Source organism: Lissotriton helveticus, chromosome 4_1, assembly GCF_964261635.1.
Source record: "Lissotriton helveticus chromosome 4_1, aLisHel1.1, whole genome shotgun sequence".
NCBI classification, from domain to species: Eukaryota; Metazoa; Chordata; class Amphibia; order Caudata; family Salamandridae; genus Lissotriton; species Lissotriton helveticus.
Window position 1 is genome coordinate 1,671,906,054 of NC_136063.1, and position 23,035 is coordinate 1,671,929,088.

Genomic DNA, 23,035 nt, shown 5'->3' on the forward strand with positions numbered 1-23,035 from the left:
TTTCTGAAATGCATTTCAGAGGCCTGATTCCCAGCATCCCTTTTTGAAGCTTTCTGCGCTATTGATAAGGCGAATTTAGCACATTTTGAAAGAGAAGTGTTCTTAAATCAAACCTAGAGAACCACAATGACGGTATCATTCAGATAGTACAAATGTTTTTTGTATATTAGTATGGAAATTGTGAAATAAAACGTTTTTCATGCTGATTTTCAACAGTCGATCTGCAATCGTGAAACATAAGCTTTTGCTTGGAGGCCTCACAGGTACTGATCTAATTTTCTCTTTTAAGATTATTCACAAATCATAAGATATGCTTTGTATAAATCAACTATATTGTTAGATCAAAATTGAGTAAAAAGTGACTATCTCAATTTCATGACATATAGAAGAGTAAGGAGAAGAAGCTCATGTTTCAAATGTGGAGAGGCAACAACTTTTCATTATTTTCACCTCTACTAATTATATGCATTTTTATAATGTATGTGTTTATGTTGTCCTATAAATATACAGAGACATATAGCAAGATATAGGGAGATACATACGTGTAAAGTGGATATGTACAAGTTTATAAGTAAATGAGATGTTTTTCCAATTAATAATTCTAAGAACTGAATGGAAAAGAAAATCGTAAAGTTTAGATAAGTCCCACTGTGATTTGTACTCAGATCCCGGTAGACAGAGTCTAGAGTGCTAAGCATGATACCATCAAACCACCTGTACCAGGTTGAGCTTTTCATTTTGAGAGAAGAGATTGCATTCACGGGGGAATCTTATATTTTATTGCAAAATCGTATCTCACATAAAAAGTACTGTTCAACAGAGTGATAGCGTTACTTGAGTCCTCTGGGCAACATCCTTCCCTAACATAGTTCAATATGCAAAAGTTGAACAGAATAGAAAAGTAATAACATTCTGTTGGTCTTTGACTGTAGAACATTAAAAACTTTGAAATGTTCACATTGCTGCAGCAATTTGCTCCCTTGTCACATGGGAGGTTCCATGGTGTAATGGTTAGCACTTTGGAATTTGAATCCAAGGTTCCGAGTTCAAATCTCGGTGGGACCACTTTCATGACTGTTGATCAAATCTTTTTCTGTCAAGTGTATTCATAAATATCACAAATCTAACACGGGTAGAGTGAAACATTAATTTATTGATTGTATTCTGAAAGTCTATTCGATGTGAGCAAATGATAGAACTTTTAGAAAACATGGAAATTAAATGGCTCAAAATAATGAGACATTTTGCGAGCTGACTGTTTTCTCAAACTCATCACAGGGGGCTGATGCAAGATATTACTTTCTTAAATCTTACTGTTATTGATAAGGGGAAGATGGAACTTTTTAATTGGAAATCCTTCATTAAAACAAAACTTGAGGAATCAAATTGTGTATTATGGGGACAGAAGATATGACGTTTTGAATAACAATCGTGAAATTCAGACACACATTTATTTACACTCTGATTTTCTAAAGTAAATCCATAACCATGAAGTAAAATCTTTCGAAAGACGTGTCAAAGGTAATAATCTGAATTTCTCTTTCAAAGAAATTCACAATTAAATGCACTGTGTAAGTCAAGCATGTTGTCATATAAGAAATCAGCAAAAATTAACTATCTCATTACTGGTCATATAGATGAGAGAGGAAATGAACCTAATGTTTAAATTGTGGATGGGAAACAACAGTTTTTAGTTTTCAGCTTCAATACATATGTTTATGAATAATTGATTTCTTTATATAGTCTTATCGCTATCTAGACGGATATAGCTATGTATACATAGATGCATACTTATACGTTGATAAGTATCAGTATAAAACATTGACGTTATGTTTTTCCAAGACCAAATTCTAAGAAATGGGTGAAATAGTAAATCTCATAATTCAAGCAGGTCCCACCGAGATTTGAACTCGGATCGCTGGATTCAGAGTCCAGAGTGCTAACCATTACACCATGGAACCCTCCCATACATGAGTCATTTTTCCATTGAGACAAAAGAGAGCGCATTAGTGCGGGGGCACTTCTTACATTGATGAAACGATATCTCTGTTGAATGCTCATAGTGTAAAGAGCTATAATGTGATTTGATTCTGTTCAGATACATTCTCCTTAACAGTGTTAAATATGCAAACGTTTATCAGGATAGGCAAGTTATATCATAATGATCATCTTTGACTGTAACATATTAAAACATTTTACATTTCCAAACTAATACACCCATTTCTTTGTCTCTCACATGGGCTGTGCCAAAGAGCAATGATTGGCACGTTGGACTTTGCATGCAAAGGTACCAGTCCAAATCTTGGGGGTACTATTTTATTACTACTGACCTTTTCTATTTCTGTCACCTTTGTTTATTGATAGCTCAAATCCAACACCAGTAGGTTGAAAGAGACAATTATTGATTCCTTTCAAAACGTCCATCAGCTTGAACAAGTTACAGAAATACAAACATTATAATACGTTTACATCACATTCCTACACAAAATAGTGTGACATTAAGAAATCCTATCCTGTTTTTCTGAAATGCATTTCAGAGGCCTGATTCCCAGCATCCCTTTTTGAAGCTTTCTGCGCTATTGATAAGGCGAATTTAGCACATTTTGAAAGAGAAGTGTTCTTAAATCAAACCTAGAGAACCACAATGACGGTATCATTCAGATAGTACAAATGTTTTTTGTATATTAGTATGGAAATTGTGAAATAAAACGTTTTTCATGCTGATTTTCAACAGTCGATCTGCAATCGTGAAACATAAGCTTTTGCTTGGAGGCCTCACAGGTACTGATCTAATTTTCTCTTTTAAGATTATTCACAAATCATAAGATATGCTTTGTATAAATCAACTATATTGTTAGATCAAAATTGAGTAAAAAGTGACTATCTCAATTTCATGACATATAGAAGAGTAAGGAGAAGAAGCTCATGTTTCAAATGTGGAGAGGCAACAACTTTTCATTATTTTCACCTCTACTAATTATATGCATTTTTATAATGTATGTGTTTATGTTGTCCTATAAATATACAGAGACATATAGCAAGATATAGGGAGATACATACGTGTAAAGTGGATATGTACAAGTTTATAAGTAAATGAGATGTTTTTCCAATTAATAATTCTAAGAACTGAATGGAAAAGAAAATCGTAAAGTTTAGATAAGTCCCACTGTGATTTGTACTCAGATCCCGGTAGACAGAGTCTAGAGTGCTAAGCATGATACCATCAAACCACCTGTACCAGGTTGAGCTTTTCATTTTGAGAGAAGAGATTGCATTCACGGGGGAATCTTATATTTTATTGCAAAATCGTATCTCACATAAAAAGTACTGTTCAACAGAGTGATAGCGTTACTTGAGTCCTCTGGGCAACATCCTTCCCTAACATAGTTCAATATGCAAAAGTTGAACAGAATAGAAAAGTAATAACATTCTGTTGGTCTTTGACTGTAGAACATTAAAAACTTTGAAATGTTCACATTGCTGCAGCAATTTGCTCCCTTGTCACATGGGAGGTTCCATGGTGTAATGGTTAGCACTTTGGAATTTGAATCCAAGGTTCCGAGTTCAAATCTCGGTGGGACCACTTTCATGACTGTTGATCAAATCTTTTTCTGTCAAGTGTATTCATAAATATCACAAATCTAACACGGGTAGAGTGAAACATTAATTTATTGATTGTATTCTGAAAGTCTATTCGATGTGAGCAAATGATAGAACTTTTAGAAAACATGGAAATTAAATGGCTCAAAATAATGAGACATTTTGCGAGCTGACTGTTTTCTCAAACTCATCACAGGGGGCTGATGCAAGATATTACTTTCTTAAATCTTACTGTTATTGATAAGGGGAAGATGGAACTTTTTAATTGGAAATCCTTCATTAAAACAAAACTTGAGGAATCAAATTGTGTATTATGGGGACAGAAGATATGACGTTTTGAATAACAATCGTGAAATTCAGACACACATTTATTTACACTCTGATTTTCTAAAGTAAATCCATAACCATGAAGTAAAATCTTTCGAAAGACGTGTCAAAGGTAATAATCTGAATTTCTCTTTCAAAGAAATTCACAATTAAATGCACTGTGTAAGTCAAGCATGTTGTCATATAAGAAATCAGCAAAAATTAACTATCTCATTACTGGTCATATAGATGAGAGAGGAAATGAACCTAACGTTTAAATTGTGGATGGGAAACAACAGTTTTTAGTTTTCAGCTTCAATACATATGTTTATGAATAATTGATTTCTTTATATAGTCTTATCGCTATCTAGACGGATATAGCTATGTATACATAGATGCATACTTATACGTTGATAAGTATCAGTATAAAACATTGACGTTATGTTTTTCCAAGACCAAATTCTAAGAAATGGGTGAAATAGTAAATCTCATAATTCAAGCAGGTCCCACCGAGATTTGAACTCGGATCGCTGGATTCAGAGTCCAGAGTGCTAACCATTACACCATGGAACCCTCCCATACATGAGTCATTTTTCCATTGAGACAAAAGAGAGCGCATTAGTGCGGGGGCATTTCTTACATTGATGAAACGATATCTCTGTTGAATGCTCATAGTGTAAAGAGCTATAATGTGATTTGATTCTGTTCAGATACATTCTCCTTAACAGTGTTAAATATGCAAACGTTTATCAGGATAGGCAAGTTATATCATAATGATCATCTTTGACTGTAACATATTAAAACATTTTACATTTCCAAACTAATACACCCATTTCTTTGTCTCTCACATGGGCTGCGCCAAAGAGCAATGATTGGCACGTTGGACTTTGCATGCAAAGGTACCAGTCCAAATCTTGGGGGTACTATTTTATTACTCTTGACCTTTTCTATTTCTGTCACCTTTGTTTATTGATAGCTCAAATCCAACACCAGTAGGTTGAAAGAGACAATTATTGATTCCTTTCAAAACGTCCATCAGCTTGAACAAGTACCAGAAATACAAACATTATAATACGTTTACATCACATTCCTACACAAAATAGTGTGACATTAAGAAATCCTATCCTGTTTTTCTGAAATGCATTTCAGAGGCCTGATTCCCAGCATCCCTTTTTGAAGCTTTCTGCGCTATTGATAAGGCGAATTTAGCACATTTTGAAAGAGAAGTGTTCTTAAATCAAACCTAGAGAACCACAATGACGGTATCATTCAGATAGTACAAATGTTTTTTGTATATTAGTATGGAAATTGTGAAATAAAACGTTTTTCATGCTGATTTTCAACAGTCGATCTGCAATCGTGAAACATAAGCTTTTGCTTGGAGGCCTCACAGGTACTGATCTAATTTTCTCTTTTAAGATTATTCACAAATCATATGATATGCTTTGTATAAATCAACTATATTGTTAGATCAAAATTGAGTAAAAAGTGACTATCTCAATTTCATGACATATAGAAGAGTAAGGAGAAGAAGCTCATGTTTCAAATGTGGAGAGGCAACAACTTGTCATTATTTTCACCTCTACTAATTATATGCATTTTTATAATGTATGTGTTTATGTTGTCCTATAAATATACAGAGACATATAGCAAGATATAGGGAGATACATACGTGTAAAGTGGATATGTACAAGTTTATAAGTAAATGACATGTTTTTCCAATTAATAATTCTAAGAACTGAATGGAAAAGAAAATCGTAAAGTTTAGATAAGTCCCACTGTGATTTGTACTCAGATCCCGGTAGACAGAGTCTAGAGTGCTAAGCATGATACCATCAAACCACCTGTACCAGGTTGAGCTTTTCATTTTGAGAGAAGAGATTGCATTCACGGGGGAATCTTATATTTTATTGCAAAATCGTATCTCACATAAAAAGTACTGTTCAACAGAGTGATAGCGTTACTTGAGTCCTCTGGGCAACATCCTTCCCTAACATAGTTCAATATGCAAAAGTTGAACAGAATAGAAAAGTAATAACATTCTGTTGGTCTTTGACTGTAGAACATTAAAAACTTTGAAATGTTCACATTGCTGCAGCAATTTGCTCCCTTGTCACATGGGAGGTTCCATGGTGTAATGGTTAGCACTTTGGACTTTGAATCCAAGGATCCGAGTTCAAATCTCGGTGGGACCACTTTCATGACTGTTGATCAAATCTTTTTCTGTCAAGTGTATTCATAAATATCACAAATCTAACACGGGTAGAGTGAAACATTAATTTATTGATTGTATTCTGAAAGTCTATTCGATGTGAGCATATGATAGAACTTTTAGAAAACATGGAAATTAAATGGCTCAAAATAATGAGACATTTTGCGAGCTGACTCTGTTTTCTCGAACTCATCACAGGGGGCTGATGCAAGATATTACTTTCTTAAATCTTACTGTTATTGATAAGGGGAAGATGGAACTTTTTAATTGGAAATCCTTCATTAAAACAAAACTTGAGGAATCAAATTGTGTATTATGGGGACAGAAGATATGACGTTTTGAATAACAATCGTGAAATTCAGACACACATATATTTACACTCTGATTTTCTAAAGTAAATCCATAACCATAAAGTAAAATCTTTCGAAAGACGTGTCAAAGGTAATAATCTGAATTTCTCTTTCAAAGAAATTCACAATTAAATGCACTGTGTAAGTCAAGCATGTTGTCATATAAGAAATCAGCAAAAATTAACTATGTCATTACTGGTCATATAGATGAGAGAGGAAATTAACCTAACGTTTAAATTGTGGATGGGAAACAACAGTTTTTAGTTTTCAGCTTCAATACATATGTTTATGAATAATTGATTTCTTTATATAGTCTTATCGCTATCTAGACGGATATAGCTATGTATACATAGATGCATACTTATACGTTGATAAGTATCAGTATAAAACATTGACGTTATGTTTTTCCAAGACCAAATTCTAAGAAATGGGTGAAATAGTAAATCTCATAATTCAAGCAGGTCCCACCGAGATTTGAACTCGGATCGCTGGATTCAGAGTCCAGAGTGCTAACCATTACACCATGGAACCCTCCCATACATGAGTCATTTTTCCATTGAGACAAAAGAGAGCGCATTAGTGCGGGGGCATTTCCTACATTGATGAAACGATATCTCTGTTGAATGCTCATAGTGTAAAGAGCTATAATGTGATTTGATTCTGTTCAGATACATTCTCCTTAACAGTGTTAAATATGCAAACGTTTATCAGGATAGGCAAGTTATATCATAATGATCATCTTTGACTGTAACATATTAAAACATTTTACATTTCCAAACTAATACACCCATTTCTTTGTCTCTCACATGGGCTGCGCCAAAGAGCAATGATTGGCACGTTGGACTTTGCATGCAAAGGTACCAGTCCAAATCTTGGGGGTACTATTTTATTACTCTTGACCTTTTCTATTTCTGTCACCTTTGTTTATTGATAGCTCAAATCCAACACCAGTAGGTTGAAAGAGACAATTATTGATTCCTTTCAAAACGTCCATCAGCTTGAACAAGTACCAGAAATACAAACATTATAATACGTTTACATCACATTCCTACACAAAATAGTGTGACATTAAGAAATCCTATCCTGTTTTTCTGAAATGCATTTCAGAGGCCTGATTCCCAGCATCCCTTTTTGAAGCTTTCTGCGCTATTGATAAGGCGAATTTAGCACATTTTGAAAGAGAAGTGTTCTTAAATCAAACCTAGAGAACCACAATGACGGTATCATTCAGATAGTACAAATGTTTTTTGTATATTAGTATGGAAATTGTGAAATAAAACGTTTTTCATGCTGATTTTCAACAGTCGATCTGCAATCGTGAAACATAAGCTTTTGCTTGGAGGCCTCACAGGTACTGATCTAATTTTCTCTTTTAAGATTATTCACAAATCATATGATATGCTTTGTATAAATCAACTATATTGTTAGATCAAAATTGAGTAAAAAGTGACTATCTCAATTTCATGACATATAGAAGAGTAAGGAGAAGAAGCTCATGTTTCAAATGTGGAGAGGCAACAACTTGTCATTATTTTCACCTCTACTAATTATATGCATTTTTATAATGTATGTGTTTATGTTGTCCTATAAATATACAGAGACATATAGCAAGATATAGGGAGATACATACGTGTAAAGTGGATATGTACAAGTTTATAAGTAAATGAGATGTTTTTCCAATTAATAATTCTAAGAACTGAATGGAAAAGAAAATCGTAAAGTTTAGATAAGTCCCACTGTGATTTGTACTCAGATCCCGGTAGACAGAGTCTAGAGTGCTAAGCATGATACCATCAAACCACCTGTACCAGGTTGAGCTTTTCATTTTGAGAGAAGAGATTGCATTCACGGGGGAATCTTATATTTTATTGCAAAATCGTATCTCACATAAAAAGTACTGTTCAACAGAGTGATAGCGTTACTTGAGTCCTCTGGGCAACATTCTTCCCTAACATAGTTCAATATGCAAAAGTTGAACAGAATAGAAAAGTAATAACATTCTGTTGGTCTTTGACTGTAGAACATTAAAAACTTTGAAATGTTCACATTGCTGCAGCAATTTGCTCCCTTGTCACATGGGAGGTTCCATGGTGTAATGGTTAGCACTTTGGACTTTGAATCCAAGGATCCGAGTTCAAATCTCGGTGGGACCACTTTCATGACTGTTGATCAAATCTTTTTCTGTCAAGTGTATTCATAAATATCACAAATCTAACACGGGTAGAGTGAAACATTAATTTATTGATTGTATTCTGAAAGTCTATTCGATGTGAGCATATGATAGAACTTTTAGAAAACATGGAAATTAAATGGCTCAAAATAATGAGACATTTTGCGAGCTGACTCTGTTTTCTCAAACTCATCACAGGGGGCTGATGCAAGATATTACTTTCTTAAATCTTACTGTTATTGATAAGGGGAAGATGGAACTTTTTAATTGGAAATCCTTCATTAAAACAAAACTTGAGGAATCAAATTGTGTATTATGGGGACAGAAGATATGACGTTTTGAATAACAATCGTGAAATTCAGACACACATATATTTACACTCTGATTTTCTAAAGTAAATCCATAACCATAAAGTAAAATCTTTCGAAAGACGTGTCAAAGGTAATAATCTGAATTTCTCTTTCAAAGAAATTCACAATTAAATGCACTGTGTAAGTCAAGCATGTTGTCATATAAGAAATCAGCAAAAATTAACTATGTCATTACTGGTCATATAGATGAGAGAGGAAATTAACCTAACGTTTAAATTGTGGATGGGAAACAACAGTTTTTAGTTTTCAGCTTCAATACATATGTTTATGAATAATTGATTTCTTTATATAGTCTTATCGCTATCTAGACGGATATAGCTATGTATACATAGATGCATACTTATACGTTGATAAGTATCAGTATAAAACATTGACGTTATGTTTTTCCAAGACCAAATTCTAAGAAATGGGTGAAATAGTAAATCTCATAATTCAAGCAGGTCCCACCGAGATTTGAACTCGGATCGCTGGATTCAGAGTCCAGAGTGCTAACCATTACACCATGGAACCCTCCCATACATGAGTCATTTTTCCATTGAGACAAAAGAGAGCGCATTAGTGCGGGGGCATTTCTTACATTGATGAAACGATATCTCTGTTGAATGCTCATAGTGTAAAGAGCTATAATGTGATTTGATTCTGTTCAGATACATTCTCCTTAACAGTGTTAAATATGCAAACGTTTATCAGGATAGGCAAGTTATATCATAATGATCATCTTTGACTGTAACATATTAAAACATTTTACATTTCCAAACTAATACACCCATTTCTTTGTCTCTCACATGGGCTGCGCCAAAGAGCAATGATTGGCACGTTGGACTTTGCATGCAAAGGTACCAGTCCAAATCTTGGGGGTACTATTTTATTACTCTTGACCTTTTCTATTTCTGTCACCTTTGTTTATTGATAGCTCAAATCCAACACCAGTAGGTTGAAAGAGACAATTATTGATTCCTTTCAAAACGTCCATCAGCTTGAACAAGTACCAGAAATACAAACATTATAATACGTTTACATCACATTCCTACACAAAATAGTGTGACATTAAGAAATCCTATCCTGTTTTTCTGAAATGCATTTCAGAGGCCTGATTCCCAGCATCCCTTTTTGAAGCTTTCTGCGCTATTGATAAGGCGAATTTAGCACATTTTGAAAGAGAAGTGTTCTTAAATCAAACCTAGAGAACCACAATGACGGTATCATTCAGATAGTACAAATGTTTTTTGTATATTAGTATGGAAATTGTGAAATAAAAAGTTTTTCATGCTGATTTTCAACAGTCGATCTGCAATCGTGAAACATAAGCTTTTGCTTGGAGGCCTCACAGGTACTGATCTAATTTTCTCTTTTAAGATTATTCACAAATCATATGATATGCTTTGTATAAATCAACTATATTGTTAGATCAAAATTGAGTAAAAAGTGACTATCTCAATTTCATGACATATAGAAGAGTAAGGAGAAGAAGCTCATGTTTCAAATGTGGAGAGGCAACAACTTGTCATTATTTTCACCTCTACTAATTATATGCATTTTTATAATGTATGTGTTTATGTTGTCCTATAAATATACAGAGACATATAGCAAGATATAGGGAGATACATACGTGTAAAGTGGATATGTACAAGTTTATAAGTAAATGAGATGTTTTTCCAATTAATAATTCTAAGAACTGAATGGAAAAGAAAATCGTAAAGTTTAGATAAGTCCCACTGTGATTTGTACTCAGATCCCGGTAGACAGAGTCTAGAGTGCTAAGCATGATACCATCAAACCACCTGTACCAGGTTGAGCTTTTCATTTTGAGAGAAGAGATTGCATTCACGGGGGAATCTTATATTTTATTGCAAAATCGTATCTCACATAAAAAGTACTGTTCAACAGAGTGATAGCGTTACTTGAGTCCTCTGGGCAACATCCTTCCCTAACATAGTTCAATATGCAAAAGTTGAACAGAATAGAAAAGTAATAACATTCTGTTGGTCTTTGACTGTAGAACATTAAAAACTTTGAAATGTTCACATTGCTGCAGCAATTTTCTCCCTTGTCACATGGGAGGTTCCATGGTGTAATGGTTAGCACTTTGGACTTTGAATCCAAGGATCCGAGTTCAAATCTCGGTGGGACCACTTTCATGACTGTTGATCAAATCTTTTTCTGTCAAGTGTATTCATAAATATCACAAATCTAACACGGGTAGAGTGAAACATTAATTTATTGATTGTATTCTGAAAGTCTATTCGATGTGAGCATATGATAGAACTTTTAGAAAACATGGAAATTAAATGGCTCAAAATAATGAGACATTTTGCGAGCTGACTCTGTTTTCTCAAACTCATCACAGGGGGCTGATGCAAGATATTACTTTCTTAAATCTTACTGTTATTGATAAGGGGAAGATGGAACTTTTTAATTGGAAATCCTTCATTAAAACAAAACTTGAGGAATCAAATTGTGTATTATGGGGACAGAAGATATGACGTTTTGAATAACAATCGTGAAATTCAGACACACATATATTTACACTCTGATTTTCTAAAGTAAATCCATAACCATAAAGTAAAATCTTTCGAAAGACGTGTCAAAGGTAATAATCTGAATTTCTCTTTCAAAGAAATTCACAATTAAATGCACTGTGTAAGTCAAGCATGTTGTCATATAAGAAATCAGCAAAAATTAACTATGTCATTACTGGTCATATAGATGAGAGAGGAAATTAACCTAACGTTTAAATTGTGGATGGGAAACAACAGTTTTTAGTTTTCAGCTTCAATACATATGTTTATGAATAATTGATTTCTTTATATAGTCTTATCGCTATCTAGACGGATATAGCTATGTATACATAGATGCATACTTATACGTTGATAAGTATCAGTATAAAACATTGACGTTATGTTTTTCCAAGACCAAATTCTAAGAAATGGGTGAAATAGTAAATCTCATAATTCAAGCAGGTCCCACCGAGATTTGAACTCGGATCGCTGGATTCAGAGTCCAGAGTGCTAACCATTACACCATGGAACCCTCCCATACATGAGTCATTTTTCCATTGAGACAAAAGAGAGCGCATTAGTGCGGGGGCATTTCTTACATTGATGAAACGATATCTCTGTTGAATGCTCATAGTGTAAAGAGCTATAATGTGATTTGATTCTGTTCAGATACATTCTCCTTAACAGTGTTAAATATGCAAACGTTTATCAGGATAGGCAAGTTATATCATAATGATCATCTTTGACTGTAACATATTAAAACATTTTACATTTCCAAACTAATACACCCATTTCTTTGTCTCTCACATGGGCTGCGCCAAAGAGCAATGATTGGCACGTTGGACTTTGCATGCAAAGGTACCAGTCCAAATCTTGGGGGTACTATTTTATTACTCTTGACCTTTTCTATTTCTGTCACCTTTGTTTATTGATAGCTCAAATCCAACACCAGTAGGTTGAAAGAGACAATTATTGATTCCTTTCAAAACGTCCATCAGCTTGAACAAGTACCAGAAATACAAACATTATAATACGTTTACATCATATTCCTACACAAAATAGTGTGACATTAAGAAATCCTATCCTGTTTTTCTGAAATGCATTTCAGAGGCCTGATTCCCAGCATCCCTTTTTGAAGCTTTCTGCGCTATTGATAAGGCGAATTTAGCACATTTTGAAAGAGAAGTGTTCTTAAATCAAACCTAGAGAACCACAATGACGGTATCATTCAGATAGTACAAATGTTTTTTGTATATTAGTATGGAAATTGTGAAATAAAACGTTTTTCATGCTGATTTTCAACAGTCGATCTGCAATCGTGAAACATAAGCTTTTGCTTGGAGGCCTCACAGGTACTGATCTAATTTTCTCTTTTAAGATTATTCACAAATCATATGATATGCTTTGTATAAATCAACTATATTGTTAGATCAAAATTGAGTAAAATGTGACTATCTCAATTTCATGACATATAGAAGAGTAAGGAGAAGAAGCTCATGTTTCAAATGTGGAGAGGCAACAACTTTTCATTATTTTCACCTCTACTAATTATATGCATTTTTATAATGTATGTGTTTATGTTGTCCTATAAATATACAGAGACATATAGCAAGATATAGGGAGATACATACGTGTAAAGTGGATATGTACAAGTTTATAAGTAAATGAGATGTTTTTCCAATTAATAATTCTAAGAACTGAATGGAAAAGAAAATCGTAAAGTTTAGATAAGTCCCACTGTGATTTGTACTCAGATCCCGGTAGACAGAGTCTAGAGTGCTAAGCATGATACCATCAAACCACCTGTACCAGGTTGAGCTTTTCATTTTGAGAGAAGAGATTGCATTCACGGGGGAATCTTATATTTTATTGCAAAATCGTATCTCACATAAAAAGTACTGTTCAACAGAGTGATAGCGTTACTTGAGTCCTCTGGGCAACATCCTTCCCTAACATAGTTCAATATGCAAAAGTTGAACAGAATAGAAAAGTAATAACATTCTGTTGGTCTTTGACTGTAGAACATTAAAAACTTTGAAATGTTCACATTGCTGCAGCAATTTGCTCCCTTGTCACATGGGAGGTTCCATGGTGTAATGGTTAGCACTTTGGACTTTGAATCCAAGGATCCGAGTTCAAATCTCGGTGGGACCACTTTCATGACTGTTGATCAAATCTTTTTCTGTCAAGTGTATTCATAAATATCACAAATCTAACACGGGTAGAGTGAAACATTAATTTATTGATTGTATTCTGAAAGTCTATTCGATGTGAGCAAATGATAGAACTTTTAGAAAACATGGAAATTAAATGGCTCAAAATAATGAGACATTTTGCGAGCTGACTGTTTTCTCAAACTCATCACAGGGGGCTGATGCAAGATATTACTTTCTTAAATCTTACTGTTATTGATAAGGGGAAGATGGAACTTTTTAATTGGAAATCCTTCATTAAAACAAAACTTGAGGAATCAAATTGTGTATTATGGGGACAGAAGATATGACGTTTTGAATAACAATCGTGAAATTCAGACACACATTTATTTACACTCTGATTTTCTAAAGTAAATCCATAACCATGAAGTAAAATCTTTCGAAAGACGTGTCAAAGGTAATAATCTGAATTTCTCTTTCAAAGAAATTCACAATTAAATGCACTGTGTAAGTCAAGCATGTTGTCATATAAGAAATCAGCAAAAATTAACTATCTCATTACTGGTCATATAGATGAGAGAGGAAATGAACCTAACGTTTAAATTGTGGATGGGAAACAACAGTTTTTAGTTTTCAGCTTCAATACATATGTTTATGAATAATTGATTTCTTTATATAGTCTTATCGCTATCTAGACGGATATAGCTATGTATACATAGATGCATACTTATACGTTGATAAGTATCAGTATAAAACATTGACGTTATGTTTTTCCAAGACCAAATTCTAAGAAATGGGTGAAATAGTAAATCTCATAATTCAAGCAGGTCCCACCGAGATTTGAACTCGGATCGCTGGATTCAGAGTCCAGAGTGCTAACCATTACACCATGGAACCCTCCCATACATGAGTCATTTTTCCATTGAGACAAAAGAGAGCGCATTAGTGCGGGGGCATTTCTTACATTGATGAAACGATATCTCTGTTGAATGCTCATAGTGTAAAGAGCTATAATGTGATTTGATTCTGTTCAGATACATTCTCCTTAACAGTGTTAAATATGCAAACGTTTATCAGGATAGGCAAGTTATATCATAATGATCATCTTTGACTGTAACATATTAAAACATTTTACATTTCCAAACTAATACACCCATTTCTTTGTCTCTCACATGGGCTGCGCCAAAGAGCAATGATTGGCACGTTGGACTTTGCATGCAAAGGTACCAGTCCAAATCTTGGGGGTACTATTTTATTACTCTTGACCTTTTCTATTTCTGTCACCTTTGTTTATTGATAGCTCAAATCCAACACCAGTAGGTTGAAAGAGACAATTATTGATTCCTTTCAAAACGTCCATCAGCTTGAACAAGTACCAGAAATACAAACATTATAATACGTTTACATCACATTCCTACACAAAATAGTGTGACATTAAGAAATCCTATCCTGTTTTTCTGAAATGCATTTCAGAGGCCTGATTCCCAGCATCCCTTTTTGAAGCTTTCTGCGCTATTGATAAGGCGAATTTAGCACATTTTGAAAGAGAAGTGTTCTTAAATCAAACCTAGAGAACCACAATGACGGTATCATTCAGATAGTACAAATGTTTTTTGTATATTAGTATGGAAATTGTGAAATAAAACGTTTTTCATGCTGATTTTCAACAGTCGATCTGCAATCGTGAAACATAAGCTTTTGCTTGGAGGCCTCACAGGTACTGATCTAATTTTCTCTTTTAAGATTATTCACAAATCATATGATATGCTTTGTATAAATCAACTATATTGTTAGATCAAAATTGAGTAAAAAGTGACTATCTCAATTTCATGACATATAGAAGAGTAAGGAGAAGAAGCTCATGTTTCAAATGTGGAGAGGCAACAACTTGTCATTATTTTCACCTCTACTAATTATATGCATTTTTATAATGTATGTGTTTATGTTGTCCTATAAATATACAGAGACATATAGCAAGATATAGGGAGATACATACGTGTAAAGTGGATATGTACAAGTTTATAAGTAAATGACATGTTTTTCCAATTAATAATTCTAAGAACTGAATGGAAAAGAAAATCGTAAAGTTTAGATAAGTCCCACTGTGATTTGTACTCAGATCCCGGTAGACAGAGTCTAGAGTGCTAAGCATGATACCATCAAACCACCTGTACCAGGTTGAGCTTTTCATTTTGAGAGAAGAGATTGCATTCACGGGGGAATCTTATATTTTATTGCAAAATCGTATCTCACATAAAAAGTACTGTTCAACAGAGTGATAGCGTTACTTGAGTCCTCTGGGCAACATCCTTCCCTAACATAGTTCAATATGCAAAAGTTGAACAGAATAGAAAAGTAATACCATTCTGTTGGTCTTTGACTGTAGAACATTAAAAACTTTGAAATGTTCACATTGCTGCAGCAATTTGCTCCCTTGTCACATGGGAGGTTCCATGGTGTAATGGTTAGCACTTTGGACTTTGAATCCAAGGATCCGAGTTCAAATCTCGGTGGGACCACTTTCATGACTGTTGATCAAATCTTTTTCTGTCAAGTGTATTCATAAATATCACAAATCTAACACGGGTAGAGTGAAACATTAATTTATTGATTGTATTCTGAAAGTCTATTCGATGTGAGCATATGATAGAACTTTTAGAAAACATGGAAATTAAATGGCTCAAAATAATGAGACATTTTGCGAGCTGACTCTGTTTTCTCGAACTCATCACAGGGGGCTGATGCAAGATATTACTTTCTTAAATCTTACTGTTATTGATAAGGGGAAGATGGAACTTTTTAATTGGAAATCCTTCATTAAAACAAAACTTGAGAATCAAATTGTGTATTATGGGGACAGAAGATATGACGTTTTGAATAACAATCGTGAAATTCAGACACACATATATTTACACTCTGATTTTCTAAAGTAAATCCATAACCATAAAGTAAAATCTTTCGAAAGACGTGTCAAAGGTAATAATCTGAATTTCTCTTTCAAAGAAATTCACAATTAAATGCACTGTGTAAGTCAAGCATGTTGTCATATAAGAAATCAGCAAAAATTAACTATGTCATTACTGGTCATATAGATGAGAGAGGAAATTAACCTAACGTTTAAATTGTGGATGGGAAACAACAGTTTTTAGTTTTCAGCTTCAATACATATGTTTATGAATAATTGATTTCTTTATATAGTCTTATCGCTATCTAGACGGATATAGCTATGTATACATAGATGCATACTTATACGTTGATAAGTATCAGTATAAAACATTGACGTTATGTTTTTCCAAGACCAAATTCTAAGAAATGGGTGAAATAGTAAATCTCATAATTCAAGCAGGTCCCACCGAGATTTGAACTCGGATCGCTGGATTCAGAGTCCAGAGTGCTAACCATTACACCATGGAACCCTCCCATACATGAGTCATTTTTCCATTGAGACAAAAGAGAGCGCATTAGTGCGGGGGCATTTCCTACATTGATGAAACGATATCTCTGTTGAATGCTCATAGTGTAAAGAGCTATAATGTGATTTGATTCTGTTCAGATACATTCTCCTTAACAGTGTTAAATATGCAAACGTTTATCAGGATAGGCAAGTTATATCATAATGATCATCTTTGACTGTAACATATTAAAACATTTTACATTTCCAAACTAATACACCCATTTCTTTGTCTCTCACATGGGCTGCGCCAAAGAGCAATGATTGGCACGTTGGACTTTGCATGCAAAGGTACCAGTCCAAATCTTGGGGGTACTATTTTATTACTCTTGACCTTTTCTATTTCTGTCACCTTTGTTTATTGATAGCTCAAATCCAACACCAGTAGGTTGAAAGAGACAATTATTGATTCCTTTCAAAACGTCCATCAGCTTGAACAAGTACCAGAAATACAAACATTATAATACGTTTACATCACATTCCTACACAAAATAGTGTGACATTAAGAAATCCTATCCTGTTTTTCTGAAATGCATTTCAGAGGCCTGATTCCCAGCATCCCTTTTTGAAGCTTTCTGCGCTATTGATAAGGCGAATTTAGCACATTTTGAAAGAGAAGTGTTCTTAAATCAAACCTAGAGAACCACAATGACGGTATCATTCAGATAGTACAAATGTTTTTTGTATATTAGTATGGAAATTGTGAAATAAAACGTTTTTCATGCTGATTTTCAACAGTCGATCTGCAATCGTGAAACATAAGCTTTTGCTTGGAGGCCTCACAGGTACTGATCTAATTTTCTCTTTTAAGATTATTCACAAATCATATGATATGCTTTGTATAAATCAACTATATTGTTAGATCAAAATTGAGTAAAAAGTGACTATCTCAATTTCATGACATATAGAAGAGTAAGGAGAAGAAGCTCATGTTTCAAATGTGGAGAGGCAACAACTTGTCATTATTTTCACCTCTACTAATTATATGCATTTTTATAATGTATGTGTTTATGTTGTCCTATAAATATACAGAGACATATAGCAAGATATAGGGAGATACATACGTGTAAAGTGGATATGTACAAGTTTATAAGTAAATGAGATGTTTTTCCAATTAATAATTCTAAGAACTGAATGGAAAAGAAAATCGTAAAGTTTAGATAAGTCCCACTGTGATTTGTACTCAGATCCCGGTAGACAGAGTCTAGAGTGCTAAGCATGATACCATCAAACCACCTGTACCAGGTTGAGCTTTTCATTTTGAGAGAAGAGATTGCATTCACGGGGGAATCTTATATTTTATTGCAAAATCGTATCTCACATAAAAAGTACTGTTCAACAGAGTGATAGCGTTACTTGAGTCCTCTGGGCAACATTCTTCCCTAACATAGTTCAATATGCAAAAGTTGAACAGAATAGAAAAGTAATAACATTCTGTTGGTCTTTGACTGTAGAACATTAAAAACTTTGAAATGTTCACATTGCTGCAGCAATTTGCTCCCTTGTCACATGGGAGGTTCCATGGTGTAATGGTTAGCACTTTGGACTTTGAATCCAAGGATCCGAGTTCAAATCTCGGTGGGACCACTTTCATGACTGTTGATCAAATCTTTTTCTGTCAAGTGTATTCATAAATATCACAAATCTAACACGGGTAGAGTGAAACATTAATTTATTGATTGTATTCTGAAAGTCTATTCGATGTGAGCATATGATAGAACTTTTAGAAAACATGGAAATTAAATGGCTCAAAATAATGAGACATTTTGCGAGCTGACTCTGTTTTCTCAAACTCATCACAGGGGGCTGATGCAAGATATTACTTTCTTAAATCTTACTGTTATTGATAAGGGGAAGATGGAACTTTTTAATTGGAAATCCTTCATTAAAACAAAACTTGAGGAATCAAATTGTGTATTATGGGGACAGAAGATATGACGTTTTGAATAACAATCGTGAAATTCAGACACACATATATTTACACTCTGATTTTCTAAAGTAAATCCATAACCATAAAGTAAAATCTTTCGAAAGACGTGTCAAAGGTAATAATCTGAATTTCTCTTTCAAAGAAATTCACAATTAAATGCACTGTGTAAGTCAAGCATGTTGTCATATAAGAAATCAGCAAAAATTAACTATGTCATTACTGGTCATATAGATGAGAGAGGAAATGAACCTAACGTTTAAATTGTGGATGGGAAACAACAGTTTTTAGTTTTCAGCTTCAATACATATGTTTATGAATAATTGATTTCTTTATATAGTCTTATCGCTATCTAGACGGATATAGCTATGTATACATAGATGCATACTTATACGTTGATAAGTATCAGTATAAAACATTGACGTTATGTTTTTCCAAGACCAAATTCTAAGAAATGGGTGAAATAGTAAATCTCATAATTCAAGCAGGTCCCACCGAGATTTGAACTCGGATCGCTGGATTCAGAGTCCAGAGTGCTAACCATTACACCATGGAACCCTCCCATACATGAGTCATTTTTCCATTGAGACAAAAGAGAGCGCATTAGTGCGGGGGCATTTCTTACATTGATGAAACGATATCTCTGTTGAATGCTCATAGTGTAAAGAGCTATAATGTGATTTGATTCTGTTCAGATACATTCTCCTTAACAGTGTTAAATATGCAAACGTTTATCAGGATAGGCAAGTTATATCATAATGATCATCTTTGACTGTAACATATTAAAACATTTTACATTTCCAAACTAATACACCCATTTCTTTGTCTCTCACATGGGCTGCGCCAAAGAGCAATGATTGGCACGTTGGACTTTGCATGCAAAGGTACCAGTCCAAATCTTGGGGGTACTATTTTATAACTCTTGAACTTTTCTATTTCTGTCACCTTTGTTTATTGATAGCTCAAATCCAACACCAGTAGGTTGAAAGAGACAATTATTGATTCCTTTCAAAACGTCCATCAGCTTGAACAAGTACCAGAAATACAAACATTATAATACGTTTACATCACATTCCTACACAAAATAGTGTGACATTAAGAAATCCTATCCTGTTTTTCTGAAATGCATTTCAGAGGCCTGATTCCCAGCATCCCTTTTTGAAGCTTTCTGCGCTATTGATAAGGCGAATTTAGCACATTTTGAAAGAGAAGTGTTCTTAAATCAAACCTAGAGAACCACAATGACGGTATCATTCAGATAGTACAAATGTTTTTTGTATATTAGTATGGAAATTGTGAAATAAAACGTTTTTCATGCTGATTTTCAACAGTCGATCTGCAATCGTGAAACATAAGCTTTTGCTTGGAGGCCTCACAGGTACTGATCTAATTTTCTCTTTTAAGATTATTCACAAATCATATGATATGCTTTGTATAAATCAACTATATTGTTAGATCAAAATTGAGTAAAAAGTGACTATCTCAATTTCATGACATATAGAAGAGTAAGGAGAAGAAGCTCATGTTTCAAATGTGGAGAGGCAACAACTTGTCATTATTTTCACCTCTACTAATTATATGCATTTTTATAATGTATGTGTTTATGTTGTCCTATAAATATACAGAGACATATAGCAAGATATAGGGAGATACATACGTGTAAAGTGGATATGTACAAGTTTATAAGTAAATGAGATGTTTTTCCAATTAATAATTCTAAGAACTGAATGGAAAAGAAAATCGTAAAGTTTAGATAAGTCCCACTGTGATTTGTACTCAGATCCCGGTAGACAGAGTCTAGAGTGCTAAGCATGATACCATCAAACCACCTGTACCAGGTTGAGCTTTTCATTTTGAGAGAAGAGATTGCATTCACGGGGGAATCTTATATTTTATTGCAAAATCGTATCTCACATAAAAAGTACTGTTCAACAGAGTGATAGCGTTACTTGAGTCCTCTGGGCAACATCCTTCCCTAACATAGTTCAATATGCAAAAGTTGAACAGAATAGAAAAGTAATAACATTCTGTTGGTCTTTGACTGTAGAACATTAAAAACTTTGAAATGTTCACATTGCTGCAGCAATTTGCTCCCTTGTCACATGGGAGGTTCCATGGTGTAATGGTTAGCACTTTGGACTTTGAATCCAAGGATCCGAGTTCAAATCTCGGTGGGACCACTTTCATGACTGTTGATCAAATCTTTTTCTGTCAAGTGTATTCATAAATATCACAAATCTAACACGGGTAGAGTGAAACATTAATTTATTGATTGTATTCTGAAAGTCTATTCGATGTGAGCATATGATAGAACTTTTAGAAAACATGGAAATTAAATGGCTCAAAATAATGAGACATTTTGCGAGCTGACTCTGTTTTCTCAAACTCATCACAGGGGGCTGATGCAAGATATTACTTTCTTAAATCTTACTGTTATTGATAAGGGGAAGATGGAACTTTTTAATTGGAAATCCTTCATTAAAACAAAACTTGAGGAATCAAATTGTGTATTATGGGGACAGAAGATATGACGTTTTGAATAACAATCGTGAAATTCAGACACACATATATTTACACTCTGATTTTCTAAAGTAAATCCATAACCATGAAGTAAAATCTTTCGAAAGACGTGTCAAAGGTAATAATCTGAATTTCTCTTTCAAAGAAATTCACAATTAAATGCACTGTGTAAGTCAAGCATGTTGTCATATAAGAAATCAGCAAAAATTAACTATGTCATTACTGGTCATATAGATGAGAGAGGAAATTAACCTAACGTTTAAATTGTGGATGGGAAACAACAGTTTTTAGTTTTCAGCTTCAATACATATGTTTATGAATAATTGATTTCTTTATATAGTCTTATCGCTATCTAGACGGATATAGCTATGTATACATAGATGCATACTTATACGTTGATAAGTATCAGTATAAAACATTGACGTTATGTTTTTCCAAGACCAAATTCTAAGAAATGGGTGAAATAGTAAATCTCATAATTCAAGCAGGTCCCACCGAGATTTGAACTCGGATCGCTGGATTCAGAGTCCAGAGTGCTAACCATTACACCATGGAACCCTCCCATACATGAGTCATTTTTCCATTGAGACAAAAGAGAGCGCATTAGTGCGGGGGCATTTCTTACATTGATGAAACGATATCTCTGTTGAATGCTCATAGTGTAAAGAGCTATAATGTGATTTGATTCTGTTCAGATACATTCTCCTTAACAGTGTTAAATATGCAAACGTTTATCAGGATAGGCAAGTTATATCATAATGATCATCTTTGACTGTAACATATTAAAACATTTTACATTTCCAAACTAATACACCCATTTCTTTGTCTCTCACATGGGCTGCGCCAAAGAGCAATGATTGGCACGTTGGACTTTGCATGCAAAGGTACCAGTCCAAATCTTGGGGGTACTATTTTATTACTCTTGACCTTTTCTATTTCTGTCACCTTTGTTTATTGATAGCTCAAATCCAACACCAGTAGGTTGAAAGAGACAATTATTGATTCCTTTCAAAACGTCCATCAGCTTGAACAAGTACCAGAAATACAAACATTATAATACGTTTACATCACATTCCTACACAAAATAGTGTGACATTAAGAAATCCTATCCTGTTTTTCTGAAATGCATTTCAGAGGCCTGATTCCCAGCATCCCTTTTTGAAGCTTTCTGCGCTATTGATAAGGCGAATTTAGCACATTTTGAAAGAGAAGTGTTCTTAAATCAAACCTAGAGAACCACAATGACGGTATCATTCAGATAGTACAAATGTTTTTTGTATATTAGTATGGAAATTGTGAAATAAAACGTTTTTCATGCTGATTTTCAACAGTCGATCTGCAATCGTGAAACATAAGCTTTTGCTTGAAGGCCTCACAGGTACTGATCTAATTTTCTCTTTTAAGATTATTCACAAATCATATGATATGCTTTGTATAAATCAACTATATTGTTAGATCAAAATTGAGTAAAATGTGA

The 23,035-nt window shown here is 34.0% G+C and overlaps 18 non-coding genes across 18 annotated transcripts; 9 read left to right on the top strand and 9 right to left on the bottom strand.

Annotated features, from left to right (window-relative positions):
• The first annotated feature begins 993 nt into the window (after window positions 1-993).
• TRNAQ-UUG (transfer RNA glutamine (anticodon UUG)) lies at window positions 994-1,065 on the top strand. The gene has a single exon. It is a non-coding gene; the product is annotated as a tRNA-Gln (tRNA).
• Window positions 1,066-1,889: 824 nt separating this feature from the next.
• On the bottom strand, window positions 1,890-1,961 carry TRNAQ-CUG (transfer RNA glutamine (anticodon CUG)). Its single transcript has one exon. It is a non-coding gene; the product is annotated as a tRNA-Gln (tRNA).
• Window positions 1,962-3,511: 1,550 nt separating this feature from the next.
• On the top strand, window positions 3,512-3,583 carry TRNAQ-UUG (transfer RNA glutamine (anticodon UUG)). Its single transcript has one exon. It is a non-coding gene; the product is annotated as a tRNA-Gln (tRNA).
• An 824-nt stretch (window positions 3,584-4,407) lies between these two features.
• TRNAQ-CUG (transfer RNA glutamine (anticodon CUG)) lies at window positions 4,408-4,479 on the bottom strand. Its single transcript has one exon. It is a non-coding gene; the product is annotated as a tRNA-Gln (tRNA).
• A 1,550-nt stretch (window positions 4,480-6,029) lies between these two features.
• Window positions 6,030-6,101, top strand: TRNAQ-UUG (transfer RNA glutamine (anticodon UUG)). The gene has a single exon. It is a non-coding gene; the product is annotated as a tRNA-Gln (tRNA).
• Window positions 6,102-6,927: 826 nt separating this feature from the next.
• Window positions 6,928-6,999, bottom strand: TRNAQ-CUG (transfer RNA glutamine (anticodon CUG)). The gene has a single exon. It is a non-coding gene; the product is annotated as a tRNA-Gln (tRNA).
• Window positions 7,000-8,549: 1,550 nt separating this feature from the next.
• On the top strand, window positions 8,550-8,621 carry TRNAQ-UUG (transfer RNA glutamine (anticodon UUG)). Its single transcript has one exon. It is a non-coding gene; the product is annotated as a tRNA-Gln (tRNA).
• An 826-nt stretch (window positions 8,622-9,447) lies between these two features.
• On the bottom strand, window positions 9,448-9,519 carry TRNAQ-CUG (transfer RNA glutamine (anticodon CUG)). The gene has a single exon. It is a non-coding gene; the product is annotated as a tRNA-Gln (tRNA).
• Window positions 9,520-11,069: 1,550 nt separating this feature from the next.
• On the top strand, window positions 11,070-11,141 carry TRNAQ-UUG (transfer RNA glutamine (anticodon UUG)). The gene has a single exon. It is a non-coding gene; the product is annotated as a tRNA-Gln (tRNA).
• An 826-nt stretch (window positions 11,142-11,967) lies between these two features.
• On the bottom strand, window positions 11,968-12,039 carry TRNAQ-CUG (transfer RNA glutamine (anticodon CUG)). The gene has a single exon. It is a non-coding gene; the product is annotated as a tRNA-Gln (tRNA).
• A 1,550-nt stretch (window positions 12,040-13,589) lies between these two features.
• Window positions 13,590-13,661, top strand: TRNAQ-UUG (transfer RNA glutamine (anticodon UUG)). Its single transcript has one exon. It is a non-coding gene; the product is annotated as a tRNA-Gln (tRNA).
• Window positions 13,662-14,485: 824 nt separating this feature from the next.
• Window positions 14,486-14,557, bottom strand: TRNAQ-CUG (transfer RNA glutamine (anticodon CUG)). The gene has a single exon. It is a non-coding gene; the product is annotated as a tRNA-Gln (tRNA).
• Window positions 14,558-16,107: 1,550 nt separating this feature from the next.
• TRNAQ-UUG (transfer RNA glutamine (anticodon UUG)) lies at window positions 16,108-16,179 on the top strand. Its single transcript has one exon. It is a non-coding gene; the product is annotated as a tRNA-Gln (tRNA).
• An 825-nt stretch (window positions 16,180-17,004) lies between these two features.
• Window positions 17,005-17,076, bottom strand: TRNAQ-CUG (transfer RNA glutamine (anticodon CUG)). Its single transcript has one exon. It is a non-coding gene; the product is annotated as a tRNA-Gln (tRNA).
• Window positions 17,077-18,626: 1,550 nt separating this feature from the next.
• On the top strand, window positions 18,627-18,698 carry TRNAQ-UUG (transfer RNA glutamine (anticodon UUG)). Its single transcript has one exon. It is a non-coding gene; the product is annotated as a tRNA-Gln (tRNA).
• Window positions 18,699-19,524: 826 nt separating this feature from the next.
• Window positions 19,525-19,596, bottom strand: TRNAQ-CUG (transfer RNA glutamine (anticodon CUG)). Its single transcript has one exon. It is a non-coding gene; the product is annotated as a tRNA-Gln (tRNA).
• Window positions 19,597-21,146: 1,550 nt separating this feature from the next.
• On the top strand, window positions 21,147-21,218 carry TRNAQ-UUG (transfer RNA glutamine (anticodon UUG)). Its single transcript has one exon. It is a non-coding gene; the product is annotated as a tRNA-Gln (tRNA).
• An 826-nt stretch (window positions 21,219-22,044) lies between these two features.
• On the bottom strand, window positions 22,045-22,116 carry TRNAQ-CUG (transfer RNA glutamine (anticodon CUG)). Its single transcript has one exon. It is a non-coding gene; the product is annotated as a tRNA-Gln (tRNA).
• Window positions 22,117-23,035: the final 919 nt, after the last annotated feature.